The sequence below is a fragment of the Balaenoptera borealis genome (genome assembly GCF_965194805.1).
Source record: "Balaenoptera borealis genome assembly, chromosome: 16".
NCBI lineage: Eukaryota > Metazoa > Chordata > Mammalia > Artiodactyla > Balaenopteridae > Balaenoptera > Balaenoptera borealis.
In genome coordinates, this window is record NC_138872.1 from 34,123,863 (window position 1) to 34,143,077 (window position 19,215).

At 38.6% G+C, this 19,215-nt stretch overlaps 1 long non-coding RNA gene across 1 annotated transcript in view; it reads left to right on the forward strand.

Moving 5' to 3' along the window:
- LOC309613080 overlaps window positions 1–16,654 on the forward strand; it is a 28,570-nt gene extending 11,916 nt beyond the window's left edge. Inside the window, exon 2 of the long non-coding RNA XR_014235517.1 lies at window positions 1,797–16,654. This is a non-coding gene — a long non-coding RNA (uncharacterized lncRNA). The remainder of the gene's footprint in view (window positions 1–1,796) is intronic.
- The last annotated feature ends 2,561 nt before the right edge of the window (window positions 16,655–19,215 follow it).

Here is a 19,215-nt window from a genome sequence, read left to right on the forward strand (position 1 = left end):
TCCCCCAACTCCCTAGAAACCACCATTCATTTTCTGTTTTTATGAATTTGATTACTCAAGTTACCTTATATATGTGGAATCATACAATATTTGTCTTTCTGTGACTGGCTTATTGCACTTAGCATAATGTTCTCAAGGTTCATTCATATTGTAGCATGTGTCAGAATTTCCTTCTTTTTAAAGGCTGAATAATATTCCATTGTATGTATATATCACAATTAATATGTTATTCATCCACTGATGGAGACTTGGGCTGCTTCAACCCTTTAGCTGTTGTAAATAATGCTGCTACAAATATGGGTGTGCAAATATCTCTTTGAGACCTTACTTTTAAATCTTTTGAATATATACCCAGCGGTGGAATTGCTGAATCATATATTAATTCCATTTTTAATTTGTTGAGGGACTGCCATACTCTTCTCTATAGCTGTTGTACCATTTTACATTCCCATCAACAGTGCACAAGGCTTCTAATTTTTCCACATTCTTGTCAACATTTTTCCTCTCCCTCCCTTCCCCTCCACTTTCTTCCTCACTTTCTTCCCTCTCTCTCCCCATTCTTTCTCTCTCTCTCTCTTTCTTTCTTATCCTAATGGGTGTGAAGTGATATCTCATTGTGGTTTTGATTTGCATTTCACTGATGATTAGTAATGTTGAGCATCTTTTCATATGCTTGTTAGTCATTTGTATATTATCTTTCAAGAAATGTCTATTCAAGTCCTTTGCCCATTTTATTTTTTGTTTTTCAGCTGGAGAGTTCTTTATATATTCTCTATAATACTCCTTTATTAGATACATGATTTGCAAATATTTTCTCCCATTCTGTAAGCTGCCTTTTCATTCTGTTGATCATGCCATTTGATGCACAGAAGTTATAAATTTTGATGTAATCCAATTTATCTATTTTTACTTTTGTTGCCTGTGTTTTTGGTGTCATATCCAAGAAATCATTCCAAATCCAATGTCATAAAGTATTTATCCTGTGTTTTCTTCTAAAACTTTGATAGTTTTAGGCTTTACATTTAGGTTCTTAATCTAATTTAATTTTTGTATATGGTAATTTTGGTATAAGGAAAGGGTCAAACTTTATTCTTTTGCATGTGTATACCTAGTTTTCCCAACACCATTTTTGAAGAGACTGTTCTTTCTCTATTGAATGATCTTGGAGCCCTTATAAAAAATCATTTGACAGATATTGGATTGGCCAAAAAGTTTGTTCAGGTTTTCTGTAAGATGTTATGGAAAAACCCAAACAAAATTTTTGGCCAACCCGATATATGAGGGTTTATTTCTGAGTTTTCTATGCTATTCCATTGTCTATATGTGTCTTTGGGACAGTACCACACTGTTTTGATTACTGTAGCTTCTTAATAAGTTTTGAAATCAGGAAATGTGAGCCCTCCACTTTGTTCCTCTTTTTCAAGACTATTTTGGCTATTTAGTGTTTTTTGAGATTCCATATGCATTCTGGCATGAATATTCTGTTTCTGCAAAAATGCCATTGGATTTTGATAGGAATTGAATTACATCTGTAGTTGACTTTGGATAGTATTGACATCATAACAATATTACGCCTTCCAATTCATGAACACAGGATGTCTTTACATTTATTTGTGTCTTCTTTCAGCAATGTTTTGTAGTTTTCAGTGTGTAAGTTTTTTACTACCTTGGTTAAGTTGCTCCCATTCTAATTGTCTTAAACTTGTTTTTGTCTGCTTTCCTTCCAGAAATGTGTTGAAATCTATCTTTCAATGACTGCTCCACTCGCTCATCTCCATTTCTCCTTATTGTTTTAGATTTGTTCTACATTACATGTCTACAGTCTTATTTCCCTGGAGACTTGGGAGTGATGAGAGGTAAATATGTATACCCAGCCTGCCATCATATCAGAATATGGTATGGCAGGGTAAGTATCTGTACAGTTGACCCTTGAACAACATGGGTTTGAGCTGTGTGGGTCCACTTATACTCATGGATTTTTTTCCCACTAAATAGATATTCCAACATTACATGATTTCCAACTGGTTGAATCTGTGGATGCAGAACCATGACTGTGGAGGGCTGACTCTAAAGTCATACACAGATTTTTGACTGCATGGAGTGTTGACTTATCTAATCCCCACGTTGTTCAAGGGTCAAGTGAATTCACATATGTCCATACAGAATACATTCATCAGCTAAGTGTGAGATATGTAATGTACATCTATAACTGTAGTATACATATACTAACATACATATACATATACTGTCATATATACATGAGATATATATAAATTCATCATTACATATGCCATATATGTATCATATATCATCACATATTTGATGTACATATATATCATACACACATCATCATAAAGTACATGCATCAACAAAGAGTGAGATATATGAGTTCACATATATAGCATGGATGAATCTTGAAAACATCATGTTAAAGGAAAGAAGTCAGTCACAAAACACCACATATTGTATGAGTCCATTTGTATGAAAGTCCAGAATAGGCAAATCAATAAAGACAGAAGGTTGATTAGTTGTGTTGCCAGAGGCTTGTGAAGGGCTTTAGGGAGTGCTTGCCAATGGGCATGGGGTTTCTTTTTTGGAGTGATGAAGTGTTCTAAAATTAGATTGTGCTGATATTTGCACAACTTTGTGAATGTACTAAAAACATTTAATTGTATGCTTTAAATGAATGATTTTTATGGTATGTGAATTATATCTCCAAGCTGTTAAAAGGTAAAATATAGACTTGAGGGAAAATGTAGAGGGATGGGATGAGAGCCAGAGGACAGAGGGTTTATTCTTGGTTAGGAACAGACACAGTTCTTTCACTATAATCAGATAAAAGACATCTCTCAGCCTTATTTTGCATTGCTCCTTTTTTCCTATGAAGACAGTCACTGCTGTTGATTTTAACTACATTTCATTTGTATAAAAATATCCTGTGAATCCCACACCATGTAATTTGCTCTTATGCCCTATTTCCCTGAGTGATAACTTCTGCTGGTGGTCATTAGCATTTTGGACATGAAGTACTAGACTCAGTCTCCTAGACGACCATACTCTTTCTCAGTCTACAGACAGATCCCAGGATCTACTTCATTATTTTTTCCATATTTTCTTTCTGCCTGAAATAATTTTGAGACATTCCTGCCCACAGTCTAGGGTGTCCAGCTGCATGGACTTTTAGATGAACCTGTCTTATTTTCTTGGAGCTGCACACATGCTGTTTCCATAGTCTAGAAGCTGGAGGTTAAGATGAGATAGACCTAGGTCTAGAGGCACAACCATTACATCATCTTCCTGAGTTATAAATGTGTCACACAATTACTTTCTAGTCAGTAGGCAGGTGTGAAAACCTGGAAAATTCTAGGTCACTCACTGCATAATCCTCTCTTATTTAAAGAAGGCATTTTAAATATTGCCCAGTCCTTTTTTTTTTTTTTTTTTTTTGTCAACTCCTAGTTTCTGTTTTATTCAGAAATTTGGGGTAAAATACTGTGGAAGGGAAAGGAGATTATTTCAAAAAATGAAAGTTAAATAAAGACTCTATCCGACATGTAAAAGCTGAAATAATTCAACACAACAGACCCATCACTAAGAGAAATGGTGAAGTCTTTAAATGAGAAGGAAAATGATACCAGAAATGGTAGCTGCATAGGTAAATATCTAAGAATTTATTTATTATTATTGGCCCTCCATTTGCTTTACTCTTGTTACTATAGCACCTGAGTGTTGATGAAATCAACAATTTTTGTGAAAGAAACACAAATGAGGAACAACCTGGTACAGCCATTGCTATGAAATGAACCTAGATTCACTGCAACAAAACATCAATTATCTTACAAGTTCATTCTGAAGTAATGCTTTCTATTGAAATATTACAGAAAAGTGCACAAATAATAATAGTAAATACAGCTCACTGAATTTTCACAAGGAGAGCACACATGTGTAACCAGCACCCAGATCAAGAAACAGAATATTATTAATAGTCTAGAAACTCCTCTTACACTTCCTTCTAGGAACTACTTCCTCCCAACCTCTAACACTATAAATTAGTTTTGCCTGTTTTTGAATTTTATATAATTGGATCATACAGTATGAACTTAAAATATGGCTTCTCTCATTCAACCTTATGCTTATAAGATTCATCCATGCTGTCCTGTGTAGCAATTGTTCGTTCATTTTCATTGATGTGTTGTATTCCATGGTACAATTATACAATTTATTTATCTATTCTACTATGATGGGTATTTGGTTATTTTCATATTTTGGCTGTTGTGAATGGTACTTCTATAAATATTCCTATATGTGTCTTTTGATGAACATATGTACGCATTTCTGTTGAACAGAAACTCCTTGCAATGGAGTTGTTAGATAATAGACATATATATGTTCAGCTTTCCTAAATGATTGTACCATGAACCATATCAGCAGTATATAAAATTTATATATATACATAAGGTATATATTTATATGTAATATATATATATATATATATATATATATATATATATATATATATATATATATATATAATATGCTTTGCCCCATTCTGTTATTTGCTTTTTCATTTTCTTAATAGAGTCTTTTGACAAGCAGATGTTTTAAATATTAATGCAGTCTCATTTATTAATTTTTCCTTTACTCTTAAAATTTCATGAGCCAATATGAGTAAATATTTTGATGTGGTTGCTAAAATAGCTAATGCTATTCAAAGCATCCATACTAATAGCGTTATTAAAAAGTGAGTGACAGTCCCACTCCTCTCTATGATGTTTATACCTTACAGAGAGACATTAATTTCTTTTTGAGCAGTACATTGTCTGAAAGGTTTGGAACACCTAGAGTGTGTTCAGGAAAGGACATCCAGGACGTTAATAGATTTTCAAAGCTTGACGACCTTTGAGAAAGATTTAAAGGATATGGTGACACTTAGGTTGAAAACCCTACACAACAGGTTTGAGGAAGTATTGCTTTGAAAGAAAAATTCATTGTGTTCTTTATCACTGCAAGAGGAAGAACAGATCATAAGGGCTGAAAGTGTCAGGGATATCAATTTCAACTTGTCAGGGAGCATTCAGTCTCGTCACAGTTGTCCAATGATAGAAGGTAAATGGAGATGTTTCCACCCAAGAGTAGTGTTAAAAGGGATTCTGGTGTTGGCTGGAAAATGACCTAAAGGAAATTATCCTTTCCTGAGCACTGTATCTTCTTAGGTCCTGTCATAGGTTGGGTTTTCCAGGAAGCAGACATTCTGATTGGAAGGGAAGGAAGCAGGAATGGGCAGAGGGAGGAGTCAAGAGTAATGCAGACCCAGCAACAGCCTTGGCCAACCCTTCAGGGAACTCTGGAGCTGGAGAGCCCATTCAGAGTTGTACCAAACTGAACTGAGATGGCCAGGCCTTTATTCCCCCATATTGTTTATTCACTGGGTGTGAGCTGCCCTGAGAAGGACTGTGACCTTGGACAGGGCAGTTTTCTGCAACTGAGGCAATTCCTAAAGGTCCAGAGAGCTGAAGACCCTCTGATGACCACATTCCCAGGAGCTGGACAAGTCTTTCCTTGAAGGGGGACCGCATTATCTACAGCAGTAGGTTATAAATCTTTTCATAAATTTTCTTTTTAGTACATCTTTTTAAATTTATGAACTTCATTTGCTTTGTCATATCCATATAGTTTAACTTTATCCTCCCCAAATATCAACCTGACCACCATTCCAAGAATAGTAGCAATGGCTCCAGAAGCCACCCCCATCTAGTACCTCTCCTTGGGATCAGGAATCTCCCTCAGTGGACTGTTAGGCTGCCCCACGACCATACACATCACCCACCCCAAAATTCCTGGCCATCACTCATCACTGTGGAAGCCCACCTGTGCTGTGGCTCATGAGTAAGGAACTGGGGCTCTGTGTGCTTTTTGTCCAGAAGCAATGTGCAGCCTATTATCTAATTTCATTTGACAAATGATAAGCAAGTTTCATGTCCACTGGGATGTGGTCTTCCAGGACCCCCAAGGCTGCTTCCACAAAAAATGAAATGTTTGTCTACAAAATTCTCTGCTGTTACCTGGAACTCTTATTCCCAGAAGCAGCAAGAGCCAGATGTTGAAAAGATTCCTGGAAAATAAGAAAACTAAATATTTAAGTAAAATTTTATTTCATATTTAAGCTGCTATTTCAGGTATCAGGATATGCTTGGATATGACTACTTCTTTATTTACAAAGGGGAATGGGGGAGCTTGGGACATGTGTCCTGAGGCTGAACCTCCAGAGCACACACTGGATCAATTTATAGGTCATTGGTAAGACGAATTGGGAGCTGACAGTAAAAAAATAAGATGTACATATTTTTAACATTACTATTCATTTAAATATTTTGCTTATTTGAATAGTTGTGTGTTATTTAGGGAGAGACTAGATCACAAATAGATGTGCTTTGGTAACAGGTGTTTCACAAGGGCCTGGCAGCCCGTGGGCAGTCAGGTTGTAGGGTGGTACATTTTCCCTGGGGTCTCTTCAGCATGCCCAGGCACTCTGAATCACTGCTACCAAGCTCACCACTAAAAACAGGATTGATCTGTTTTTCTATAAGTTCTATCTGCTTGGCTTGATCATGTTGAGCCTGGCCAGTAGTTTTTGGGGCAGGCATCTCTAGGTTAACCGCTGGGATGTGTCACCTTAGAACAAACCTGGTGTGAATGCTGTGATCCTCCCCAAACAACCCCCTTCAGGAATGGGAAATTTACTCCTTGGCTGCTGGGATATAACAAAAAAGGTCCCTTAGGTATCTCTCCCAAGGTCTGGTCCCTATCCAAAGGCAGCCTGCATCCAATGACTGATCACTGTGAGGGGAATAAGGGCCCAGACCCCTCACCCTAACAAAAGGGTCACCTCAACTCCTGAGATCCCCAAAGGTTGAGACCTCTGTCAGAGCATCATTGCAGCTCGGTTTCTCCTTCTGTCCAATCCTGCTTCCTTCTCCTCCTTCTACATGTGTGGATCCCAAGAGCTATCCAAAAGTTTCCTAAAAGTGAAAACAAAACAATGATGCTTATTTGTAAAGTATCCGAAAACACCCCATCCAGTAGCCTTGGTTTGGTAATGATGCTTTTGTGGCTATAGGCTCGGAAGTAAAACCTTTCTGGCTTCAAATCCTGGTTCTCTCATCTGTTCACTATAGGACTTTGGGAGATAACATCTCACGAGGCGTTAGTTTACTCATCTGTAAAATGGGTATATTATGTGCAACCAACCTCATGGGTGTGCTTTTGATGGGGTCCCACAAAAAGCAGACTGACATGAAGTTTAATGTGTAGGAGGCTATTAGGGAGGAAATTGAAATCTAGGACAGATAAATTCTAATGGATGGTGGGGGAGATAAAGAGAAAAAGATCCAGATCATGGCATAGTGTCGAAGAAGAACTAGTCCTTGTAAACTTCCAGCACGATGGAGAAAGTGTTACAAAGATATGGTCACAGGAAAAGTCAGGAAAAAAACAGATGTGAAAAGTTAGTAGATGATTCTATTCCGTGGAGGAAAACATGTATTTTCATTCTTGATTATACTCCATCCACTTCCAAAAATAAGTGGATGTGGCTTATGAATTAGAGCACAGTACGTGGTAAAGACAATTTTTTCTAAGGAAAGAAAAGTTCAAGAAGCAAAAGTATAGATATTTCAAGTGCAAGAAATGAAAACTCATTTTATTTCATCTGTTTAATAAAGTATACTATTTTCTGGAAAAAATAAAATTTTTCCTGGGATTTAATCTAAGGAAAAATTTATCATGTGTTATTTTATATCTTCAAGGTGTTAGAAAACATCTACAGCAGAAATATTGTTTGACTGGATGTTTTTATTTACTCTCCATTAAACCTGAGGACATAACATTGCATATTTATTCTCTGAAGGCATTTTTATGTGAATATTAGGAAATATGGTCCATTTACTTTGCTTAAGCTTACATTGCTAACATAACTAAGGGATAATATTTAGAGAATATAGAGCAGTGATTCTCAACCCTGGCTGTATGTTACAGTCATTGGGGAGCTTTAAAATCCCTGATGCCCATACCACATCCTGGACCAATTAAATCAGGATTTCTGCTGGGAGACCAGGCATTTTCTTAAAGCTCCCTGGGTGATTCCAGTGTGAAGTCATGGTTGAAAACCACCAATATAAAGGACCGAGTAGTTACTGTGTTCATTAGTCTGCCCTTTTTAAATATCATTTTTTCTCAGTGGAAATTTTGATAAGTGCTGGGCTACAATCAAATAATATATCAATAAATATGTAAAGTGCTAGTATTATGGGAAATTGATTAAATATCTGAAGTCAGCAAAGTGGGCCAAGGAGTGACTAAAACCAATAGGCTGTGTGATAAATTAGTGGGGAATTTAATTATTATTTCTAGGTTTACAAAGAAGTCAATCAATTGCTCATATTTTCAAGGGTCAAAGCCTGTGACCAAGTTACTTTCCTCAGTAGTTTGCCACAGAACTGCAGGTTGGTGAAGGGTGAAAAAAATTCCATGGGGTTGATGGCCTTAAATATCTGGGAACACTAGGCTGATTCAGGAGATGTTCTAGGTTCCAACACTGCAATTCCCCTAAATGACTGGAGACTGGTTGAAGTTCCCAGGAATTCTTCACTAGTGTAAGGTGGTAGCCTTACATCTCATCATAAGATCTAAGACCCAGATGGAAGTGCAAATCTTTCCAAGGGCTTTCATTCTTTTCCCCTGTGGAGGAGAGAGCTCTGAAAGGCTTATAGCTTGGCTCCTTTATTTCTGGGCCTTTCTGAGTCATTTTAGGTCCTACAATTCACCTTGGGTGCAAGCCACTACTCTTTTCACCCTTGTACTATTTGGGGTGATGCACAGGAAAGCTCAACTGACAAACAGACTAAAGTTTTGACCCTCAGCCTGCTCCTAGCTCTGAGACCCTAAGCAAGTTGCCAAATTTTTGTGAACCCATTTCCTAGTGTTTAATGTAGGGATAATCTATCATCAGAATGTTTAATAAGATGCTATATATTCAAGAAGTTTTATGTAAAATAATTGATGAAATGTTCAACAAACACAATTTAGGGAAAGAAAATCATGGCACCAAATAGGATAACTAGAGTTTTTCTAATCTGTGTTCAACTAAAAACATGATAGCATTTACTAAAATAGATAGAAGGCTCTGACCAGATCCACTGACTAGAGGATAAAAGGGTGCTTATTTTCCAGTTCTGTGCAACATGGAAGTCACCCTCCACTTGAAATGTGACTAGGCTGAATTATAACGTGCTGTAGGTAAATATACACTGGATTTCAAAGAGTATGGAAATAAGAATGTAAAATATCTTGTTATTCATTTTATGTTGATTGCATGATTTATTTTGGACTCATAGGATTAAATGAAATATACTGTTAAAACTAATTTTACATATCTCTTTTTACTTTTTTAAACAAAATGTGGCTCATAGAAAACTTAAAATTGAATATGTCTCACATTTGTGCCTTGTGTTATACTTCTGTTTGATAGTGCTGTTCTAGAGCTTCATCTTAAATACAATTTAATAGGAAAAATAAAAATCACATTTTCTGGAAACCACCTTGTCTTTTGCTTTTTCATACATTTGCCCTGCTGACACTATGATGTGGGATTCCATTCTTGGACTTCTTTCATCTTATAACCGTGTTGGTTTGGGGCTATAGAAATTAAACATACTTGAATAGAGACCATCATGGTTCTTTCATAAAATAAAACTCTTCTTTATTGTGAACAATATAACTGATAGATTTTACAAGGCAGATTGTGCTCCAATTTTTTTTCTTCTTTCACTGAAGACACTTTTTAAAGACCCTTGATTGCTCTCTGGATCATTTGAGATATTACCTATAATTTATTGGATACTTGAGGGGAGAGTGAGTGGTTCTGTGTCTGTGTGGGATTTGGACGACTGCCACCAGGATGGCAACAATCTAATTTTACAAGGGAAAAAATGGCACCAAGTAGAGTACAATAGCTTTCTGGAAGTGGAAGTCTGAAGTGCCTCTGGATCTTGCTGGCAGTATGGTTTTTTGGTGATAGCTTTACACTCAAGAGCTCCTCAAGGCTATGGAATAATAAAGTCAGATGTCATAGAGAGGCCTGATGCACAGCCACCTTACAAATACCTGGTGGAAACCGCTGTGAAATCATTAGAGTACAATAGTTGGGCTAAAGATCTGAATCATGCTAACTGATATGTGTGCTTGCTATGTGTCAGCTATGCGCAAATCTGCAAAACTGCTTCTATTTTGGAGTATGTCCATTGAGAGCCATCAGCTGAAACAATTTGTCTCCACCTGTGGTTTTCCATGATATATCTGTAAAACAATCATGCTGCATGGTCACGTTCAGAGAGGCAGTCAAAAGACCTGTAAGCGTACTTAGAGTCTCGGATACCACATTTCATATTTTCATGTCGAACAACTTTGTCCAGTAGAAATATAATGTGAGCCATATGTAATTTAAAATTTTCTCATAGCCATATTAAGAAAAGGGAAAGAAAAAAGTGAAATTGATTTTAAAGATATATTTTAGTTAATCTATCTGAAATATTATCATTTTAACATGTAATCGCTATTAAATATTATTCATATATTTTACTTTTTTTTGTACTGTCTTAAATCTGGTGTGTATTTTCCCCTTACAGCACATGTCAATTTAGTCTAGTGATGTTTCAAGTGTGCAATAGTGACATATAACTAGTGGCTATTGTTTGAACAGTGTAGACCTAGAAGCATCTGTGTGTCCATGAATGATCTATCTACCCTTTGTATCCCAGGAGGGTCCAGGTTGGCTGCATTTGATGTGGAGCAGGTTGGACCAGTGAGAGGTGCTGAGCCTTGATAAGGGTCTTATGGGCTGAGATACTTCTGGTCATTCTTGAGACAGGGCTTAGGATGACCCGAGGAGCATAGTCTAGTGGCTTTTGCAGAGACCTCTGGACTTCTGGGGAACTGTCTGCACTAATGGGCTCTGGAATAAGGAGTATGCCATGGAGCCAGGGAGAAGATGTGGCATCCTGTGCCATAAAGGGTCAAGTCAGCAGACTTGGATTACCCAAACCCTGCATATTCCAAGGGTCTGCACACTGGCCCTTGACAAGGTCCTAGGAGATAACCTCTGAGTCCCTGGAGTATCCTGCCTGATAAGAATGTCTTTGCATATCTCAGGCTTTGGGCCATGCCAGATAGTTTATTCTAGTGATGTGATTTATTGTGAATGGTTTTCATATGCCTGGAGCTTTGGACCATACTGTACCAGTTTGACCTCTTGGGGGCTGGAGTTTGGAGTAGCTAAGTTCAACTCCATGCCTATGTGATTGACCTCCCCCCAAAAAACCATGGACACCAAAGCTTGGGTGAGCTTCCCTGGTTAGCGACATTTCTCACATGTTGCCACACTTCATTGCTGGGAGAATTAAGTGCTGTCCATACGACTCCATTGGGAGAGGACAACTGGAAGCTTGTGACTAGTTTCTTCTGGACTCTGCCCTATGTGCCTTCTTCTTGTGCCTATTTTAATCTGTATTCTTTCACCATAGTAAACCATAACCGTGAGTATAATAGCTTTTCTGAGTTCTGTGAATCTTTCTTGTGAATTTATCAAACAAGAGTGGTTGGGAACCTCTGACACAAACCACTTGAGAGTGATTTGGGGAGAGTGACACCCAAATAGGTACACTGTCTATTATGCATCAACAGTGTTACTGATAAAGGAAAGGGAACACAGAAATAGGAGTGGGAAAATGGGGATAGGGCCCGAAAGTCTTTGGTGCATTTATTATGTCAGGCACTTTTCTAGATGCTTTTCATGCAGCCTTTATCTGATTTAATCCTTGCAATAAATCTCTCATGTCTCTCTTGCAGAAGAGAAAATGGATATCCAGGCTCCAACCCCCAAGAGGCCAAACTGATAAAGTGCAGCCCAAAGCTCCAGGCATACAAAAATCTTTCACCATAAATGAATGGTAGCAAGAGATCCCAAGCCCTCGTTCCAGCATACAACAGCAAAGATGTAGCCACGTTCCTGGGGACACATTGGCTATTGCATATGTGGCAGAGTCTGTGGTTTTCCTGCCCACATCCCCTCAACTCATACCGCATTCACTATCATGAGCTCCTAGGCAGGCCGGTGTCTTCCTGCATTTCTAGGCCTGATGGCAGTTTGGCCATGTTTGGACTGCATGTGGGGAGATGAGGCCCTCAAACAATGAGACAAAGTAATTGGTGACTAAATACCTGCCTTTTCTGTCCTCTCTTTGGAGGCATTGGAGGCACAGAGTCTTTCACATGATTGCCAGTGAAATTGAACCCCAGTTGCCCACAGCCGTGTCCACTCCATCACACACCCTTTATTGGCAGTCTTTCTTACCCGTCTACTTCCCCACTCCTTTTCTGTGTGACCTGTGATCCCCTACCAAATCAACTGCCTGAACCAAAATCCTAAACTGAGCATCTGTTTTTGGTGGGGACCCAGACCAAGAAAAGAGATAGGATCATACCTGAATGAGAATATACAAAGCAGAAGGTTTGAAGGACAGTGGCACTATAGTTATGCCCTGTATTCTGTATTTGTAAGTGTTACTTTCTTAGCACACATATAGTCCTTTGTCCCATATTTGAATTAAGTTGAATTACTGTACACAAGTCTAGCATTAAATGTGTACATGCTGCAAGTTGTCATGCATGGTTCTGTATTATAGTGTGTTCTTTGTACTTTAGTTTACCTGGCTAATTCTTCTTGTTTTCCACCCTTAATACCATTAAAGTATGAACCATCATTTGTAAAGCTGAAAGCCGATATTTACTTAATCAAAATTAGACTTCCTAATTCCTATTAAAGGGCAAACCCATTGGGGGAAAAAAATAGAGGATAATGCTCATATTATTTTTCAGAGAATAAACAACCTTGTATAATCCTATTACGAACATTAGCATACATTTCACAGCCCATCTGGCAAACAATAGAGGTCGTGACTCTGTGCATTTGAAATGCTATCCAGGGCATTGTAGTAAGAAAATGGCAAAACCTACAGCTGTGTCAATGGGTCAAAGAGCGGTCATAGGACATTTCTCAGACACCACGGATTACTCAGAGAGACTTTTGTGAAGACAACCTGTGTGTTAGGAAACGTTTTTCACAGCTAAACAGGTCTGAAGGAATGGTTTATGTGATAAGCAGGGGTGGAAGCTGGGGGAGAACGTTAAGAACATTAACCTGTTTTTAGTGATTCGTGGTTAAGTTAAACTGTGACAAAACTCCAGTGTCTTATGAAATGCAAATTGTTATTATAACAGCCTCCTTCAAGGGATGCAGAAAATACAGTATCTGCTTCCAGTTAAAGAATTCTTTTTCAGAACTTCAATAGAAGTCACTCAAATGTAATTAGTTTTACTGAGAATTTCTAGCCTGGAAGACTATAAAAGATTTTGGACTTTTTTTCTAGCTCAGGTCCCCTTCCAGGGAGATTTTTTTCAGTAGTAAATACTACAGTGCTCCACAATCCTAGTTTGGTTGAATCTGTGGATGCGCAAGAACCGTGAATATGGGGTGGGCGGGTCCCACTGTAAAGTTGTGTGGACTTTGGACTGGATGGAGGATCAGCACCCTTAACCCGTGCATTTTCAAAGGTCAGCTGTAGTAGCTTATTTTATTGATATATTTTAGAATCCAATAGAAATATTAAAAGTAATGTAGGAATTGAGATCCATTGGACTCAGGATCGCCAGTTTTTCATGTGTATATGTCATACTCCAGTTATATGCACTGGCTTGGTTTCTTTGATTCATTTCCTTTCTCTGCGTCTATCTCTTTCTGGATGAAATATGAAATTCACATGAGGATTGAATATAAGATATGAAATTATATCTCCAAGGATTATTAGTGTTACATAGTATGTTTTGACTGCATTTCCATCTGAGCTAAACCTGGAAAAAGATGCCACCTCCATTAAATGCTGTTTTATTAGAGTGAGCATATATAACAGGTATAGTCTATTCTTTAAAATTAATATTTATGGATAGATTGACATTATCATTTAATTACTCACAAACTTTATAAATGTGAAACATTTGTCATTCTAAGCTATTTCTAATTATTTTTCTTCCATGCAGTTTACTTAGCTTGTACCTGAGCTTGAAGGCAACTTTGTCACATTCCTTTCTCTGAACGATAGGGATGAATTGCTGTGAATTTGAAAGGAACTTTAAAACTCTGTATCAAGTCTAACAGAATGATAGTATTCACTGCTTGTCAACATGGTCAGTGCAACAGTGAGTGTGAAACTGATAAACTGTCAAATCCCTGAGCTAATTCTTTCTCTGCAAGTATCATGGACCGAATGCGTCTCTCTAAGTGGCCATGCATTTTTAGTAGGATCCACAAATAAGAAGTAGCACTTCTTGCCAAAATACTAGAGGATAACAGCCTCCCTCCCCTCGACAGTCTCCCAATATCCTCTCCTTATTCAAGAGAACTTGGAGTCAGAACACAGAAGCCACTATCTTGGTATCATAAAGCATTACGAGTCTACACAAACAGAGCGATGCATGCCTGGCTAACCCCAAGGCTGGCAACAGGAATTTGTAGGGTATCAGAAAAAGTGAAGCCTTCTTAACATGCCATAGATATAGTCATTCTTTTTATCACAAAATGTGAACAACCATACATAGAACATGGAATTTTCTGCAACTTAAAATGTAATACAAGGAAGTAACCAGTCCATGACAAAACTCTAGGAAATGCACAGAAGAAAGTGAGCAATATCCAAGATCCCACTGGAAAAGAAATACTATTGCATCAGAAGAGAAACTAGTTTCATCTGGCAAAATGATTTTTGTTAATTTCTTAATGATGAGGAATATTAGTTAAGATACTGATGTGACAAATACAGGCTTAAATTCAATAGAATGCATAAAGGCTCACATCTAAGGTTCTAATTAGCAGCTGGTTCTTCTCAACACAGAGAATGGAGAACCAGGCTCCCTCTACTTTGCGGCTCTGAATTTCCACAGGGCAGTTGAGGGAAATGGGAAAGAGCATGGAAGAGGCACATTTGTTTCTAACTGCCTTGGCCTGGAAATCACTGCCACGTATTTCTCATTGATGAGAATTCATCACGTGGCCATACCCAGCGGCAAGGAAGGGGAGGGATGTGGCCTGCAGCCGGGAAGCCTCCTCCGGGTTACAACTGTGTTCTATGGAAAAGGAGAAATGATAGAAGAGGGTAACTAGCCACTGCCGTAGGAGGAATTGCAAATACCAGAATTTCGTGTGTGATGTCTGTGGGGTTTACCATCCAATGTCAAAAGAACAAGGAAGAAACTGTCCAAATAGATCTCCGCCTACTGAAGTTTTACTTATCCATCAAGACTCACATTTTTTTTTTTATAAAATTATTTTTTATTTTTATTTTTGGCTGCGTTGGGTCTTCGTTGCTGCGCTCGTACTTTATCCAGTTGCGGCGAGTGGTGGCTACTCTTCGTGCGGTGCACGGGCTTCTCATTGCGGTGGCTTCTCTTGTTGCAGAGCACGGGCTCTAGGTGTGCGGGCTTCAGTAGTTGTGGCACACGGGCTCAGTAGTTATGGCTCGTGGGCTCTAGAGCGCAGGCTCAGTAGTTGTGGCACATGGGCTTAGTTGCTCCACGGCATGTGGGATCTTCCCGGACCAAGGCTCGAACCCATGTCCCCTGCATTGGCAGGCGGATTCTTAACCACTGCACCACCAGGGAAGCCCCAAGACTCACTTTTAAGTGTTCCTTTTTCCATGGAGCCTTCCCTAGCCCCAACAAGTATTTCCCATCCTGCTTGTTGGGGAATAGTGACTGCGTGGGTGCTGTGCATTCCCCACTCAGATTGCCCTCACCAGGCTGTGCCCATCCCCCAGTTGCTGTGAGAACTGGCAGCTAAAGGCTCATTGCTCTTCCCTTCTCTGGAACTGCCCTCAGCCAAATTGAGACACCTTACCTTAGAGGTTACAGGACCTTCCCCTGACCCTGGGAACAGCTGACAGCCAGTGACTGATGGACATGTGAGTAAAAGAGGCCATTCCCAACGCAGGACAAACTCTGCTCTTCAGGTCACACTCCAGAGGTCCCCATGGGCTTAGGTTGAGGCTAAACTCCAGCTCAACTCCTTTCTTGCCCTGTCCTGCTTCTCTCGTTCTCCTTCTCTGAGCACATCCTCCCCCACCCTGCAAGAAACTCTGTGCACTGGAAACCCTGCTTTAGGTTCTGCATCTCAAGGACCAGGCCTAAGAGCATGATTCACCTTACTTTCTAAAGTTGAGAGACTGTCTGTAATCTTCATGCATTCCCTTCTACTGTATTTCATTTTTTCAGGAGTGAAAAAATGGGCCATAACTGCAATTTCATCAAAAAATAAAATACCAGAGTTTTCCTCACATCAGTTAAACTCTTTAATTTACTAAATCTTCCACATTTCAGGACTTTACACTGAGAAGTACCTAGGAGCCTTTTGTCATCCTCCATTGTCAGCAGTAGTTTTTTTTTTTTCTTCCACATACTAAGCAGGAGGGAGGTGGGCAAATATTTTTACATTTTTAACCATCAGGGAAGCCTCCTTAACCAAAAAATACAAATGAGCCATAGCATCCCATCCATGAGCAATTAGCACAAGGTGAACTGAGGATCAAATGAAATATGGTCCTCAGCAGGAGGTTAGTTCAGTGTCCAGGACATGGCAAAGTGGTCATAACTGTTTGTGTTCTTCTTACTTTCATTCTAAAGTGTTCCCCTATGATTTTGTTGTTTCTGTATAACCCCTGAGATAGGAAAGGAGAGCCATAGTTGGCCCCATTTCTCAGAAGTAAGATTGAAAACATCAGAGTCAGCTTCAAATCATGACTCCCCACAGCAGCAATATGGGATGCCATTGATTTAGTCTGAATGTCCCCCAGTTTGCTACAGGAATCTCTAGAGTGCAGTCAGAAAGGGAACCTCTGTTTGTTTTTTATAACGTTCATTCTTGGCTTATGACAATGAGAACACTTTAGGTTCTGGAATGAATTAATGTTTCATTAATATATTTAATCAGAATCAGACATAACATCATTGGTGTGTTTTAATTAATTCCTGTAGATATATCTACATGGAACTATTTCTTGAGGTGAAACATTTAGAAACATAGTTTAGAACTACCCTGATTGTGAAGGTTAATGAGTCTTTTGCCTGTCTTCAGACAAAATTCTCATAATTTTCTAGATTAATGTGTAAATATGGGAGTTCAGTTTCTCACGCAGACATTTAAACATCCCTATAATCTCTCCATCAGCAGGTAAATGGATTTCCCTCTCCTAATCAAATTTTTGCCTATCAAACTATTTCTCTCTTGAAGTAACTCGACTTCTCCATTTTGCAAATCCACATCCTTTTCTGTCTTTCCAGCCAAACATTCACCGTGAAAACTTTTCCAAAAACTCTGCAATTATGTTGTTATTTTCTGACTACCCAAAGTGTATCTTGGTTGTGCAGTTTGTTATTGGATTATTCAAGTTATCACTTAATTTCTGTCTATTACCAGTTGACAAACTTATCTAGATCACACTCTTGTTTGAGAATCATACTGCTTGAGGATGTAAATCATGTTTTATATACTGCAGTGTAGCCTTCATTGTGCCTGGCACACAGCAGAGCATACAGAAGATGCTTGATATATGCTTGAATGTGTGAATAAATGCACATCTCATTTTCCTCGATGCCATCATTACTGGGTCTCTGAGATGAAAGGAGGTCAGGAATGTCATACGCTTCTTCAGCTCACTTCCTTGACCCAGTATGACCCAAGGGTGTTGGACAGCCAAGTGTGGAAAGGAATTCTCTCCCTTGCCCCCCTCTTCCAACACATCCTGCCTAGAGTCAGCTTTAGACATTGTTGGCAAGAGGATGTCTGTAATCAGGTAAGATGAAAAGGTCATTCCTACCTTAGACAAGGTCTGTGATATCTTTCCCTCAACAAGGAGCAAGACCTCATTAAGTGTCCATCAAATCACAGATAGTGTATGGGTATGGAAGAAAAGACACACAATCAGGGCTGTGTGTTGTTACATATGGGAAATGTGAATATTTGATATATTTCTCATGGTTATTTTCTAAGGATGTGACTATAAAGTGTGTACATACGATATTATAATTGGTATAATTCTAAGATGATTAATATATACTTATGTCACTGTCAATGTTTGACGGTAGATTACTGTGGATATTTGGAGTTTTACAGCATAGCACTGAGAACCAGGGAGAGACATCTGCTTCCCTTTATGCTGAGTGTGGAGTTCTATGATTCATGTTTCTTAGACTCACATACTCCTCTAGAAATGTGCTTCATTTGGTCTTGCTTTATGTGTCACCCTGTTTGTGAGGACAACCTTGAAATTCAACCTTTCAATTCAAATGAGGGTGAAGAGACTTGAAGAACATGGGCCATGGTGTCAGTCTCCAGCTTTTGCTGGTTTAGTGAATTTTGGGATGTGACTTGATTTCTCTGCTATTCAGTTTCCACATCTATACAGTGAAGATAGAAGTGTCTACATGTTAAAATTGTTCTGAGCATTAAATGAGATGTGTATAAGCCACTTAGCACAGTGTTGTTTGGAAAAAAATATCCAGTCATTTATCCATTCATTTAACAAATATTTATCATGTACCTACTATGTGTCCGCTTACATTCTAGTAGAAAGAGACAATTTAAATAAAATATACAGTATGTTTTTCATATTCTATGGTGAAGACTAAAACTGGGGAGGGAGGGGATGGGAAATTCTGGAGTGAGATTTTTTGTGAAGGCCTCACTGATAATGTAAATTTGATTAAAAAAATACCTTAATGGGGCAAAGTGTGAAGATAAGGAAAGAGAATAGAGGAAACAACAGATGCAAAGGCCCTGGGGTTGGAGCGTGTTTAATAAGTTTGATGAACTCTCTAAAGGTCAGTTAGCAAGGAGGAGCAAAGATTAGATGTGCAAGGTGATGGGGAGCTTGATCAAGTAGTGTTTTGCAGCCAATTCAAAAGGTGTGAGCACAGTGATATGGAGGGAAACCTCCAGGTCCATATTCTACCACCTGCTAAGACTTTCAATTAGGGTAGAGAGGCATCTTAGACAATCAATCACATGTTTTCCCTCAACAGGTGGGTTGAGTAAAGCAGTCCATAAATTTTGAAACT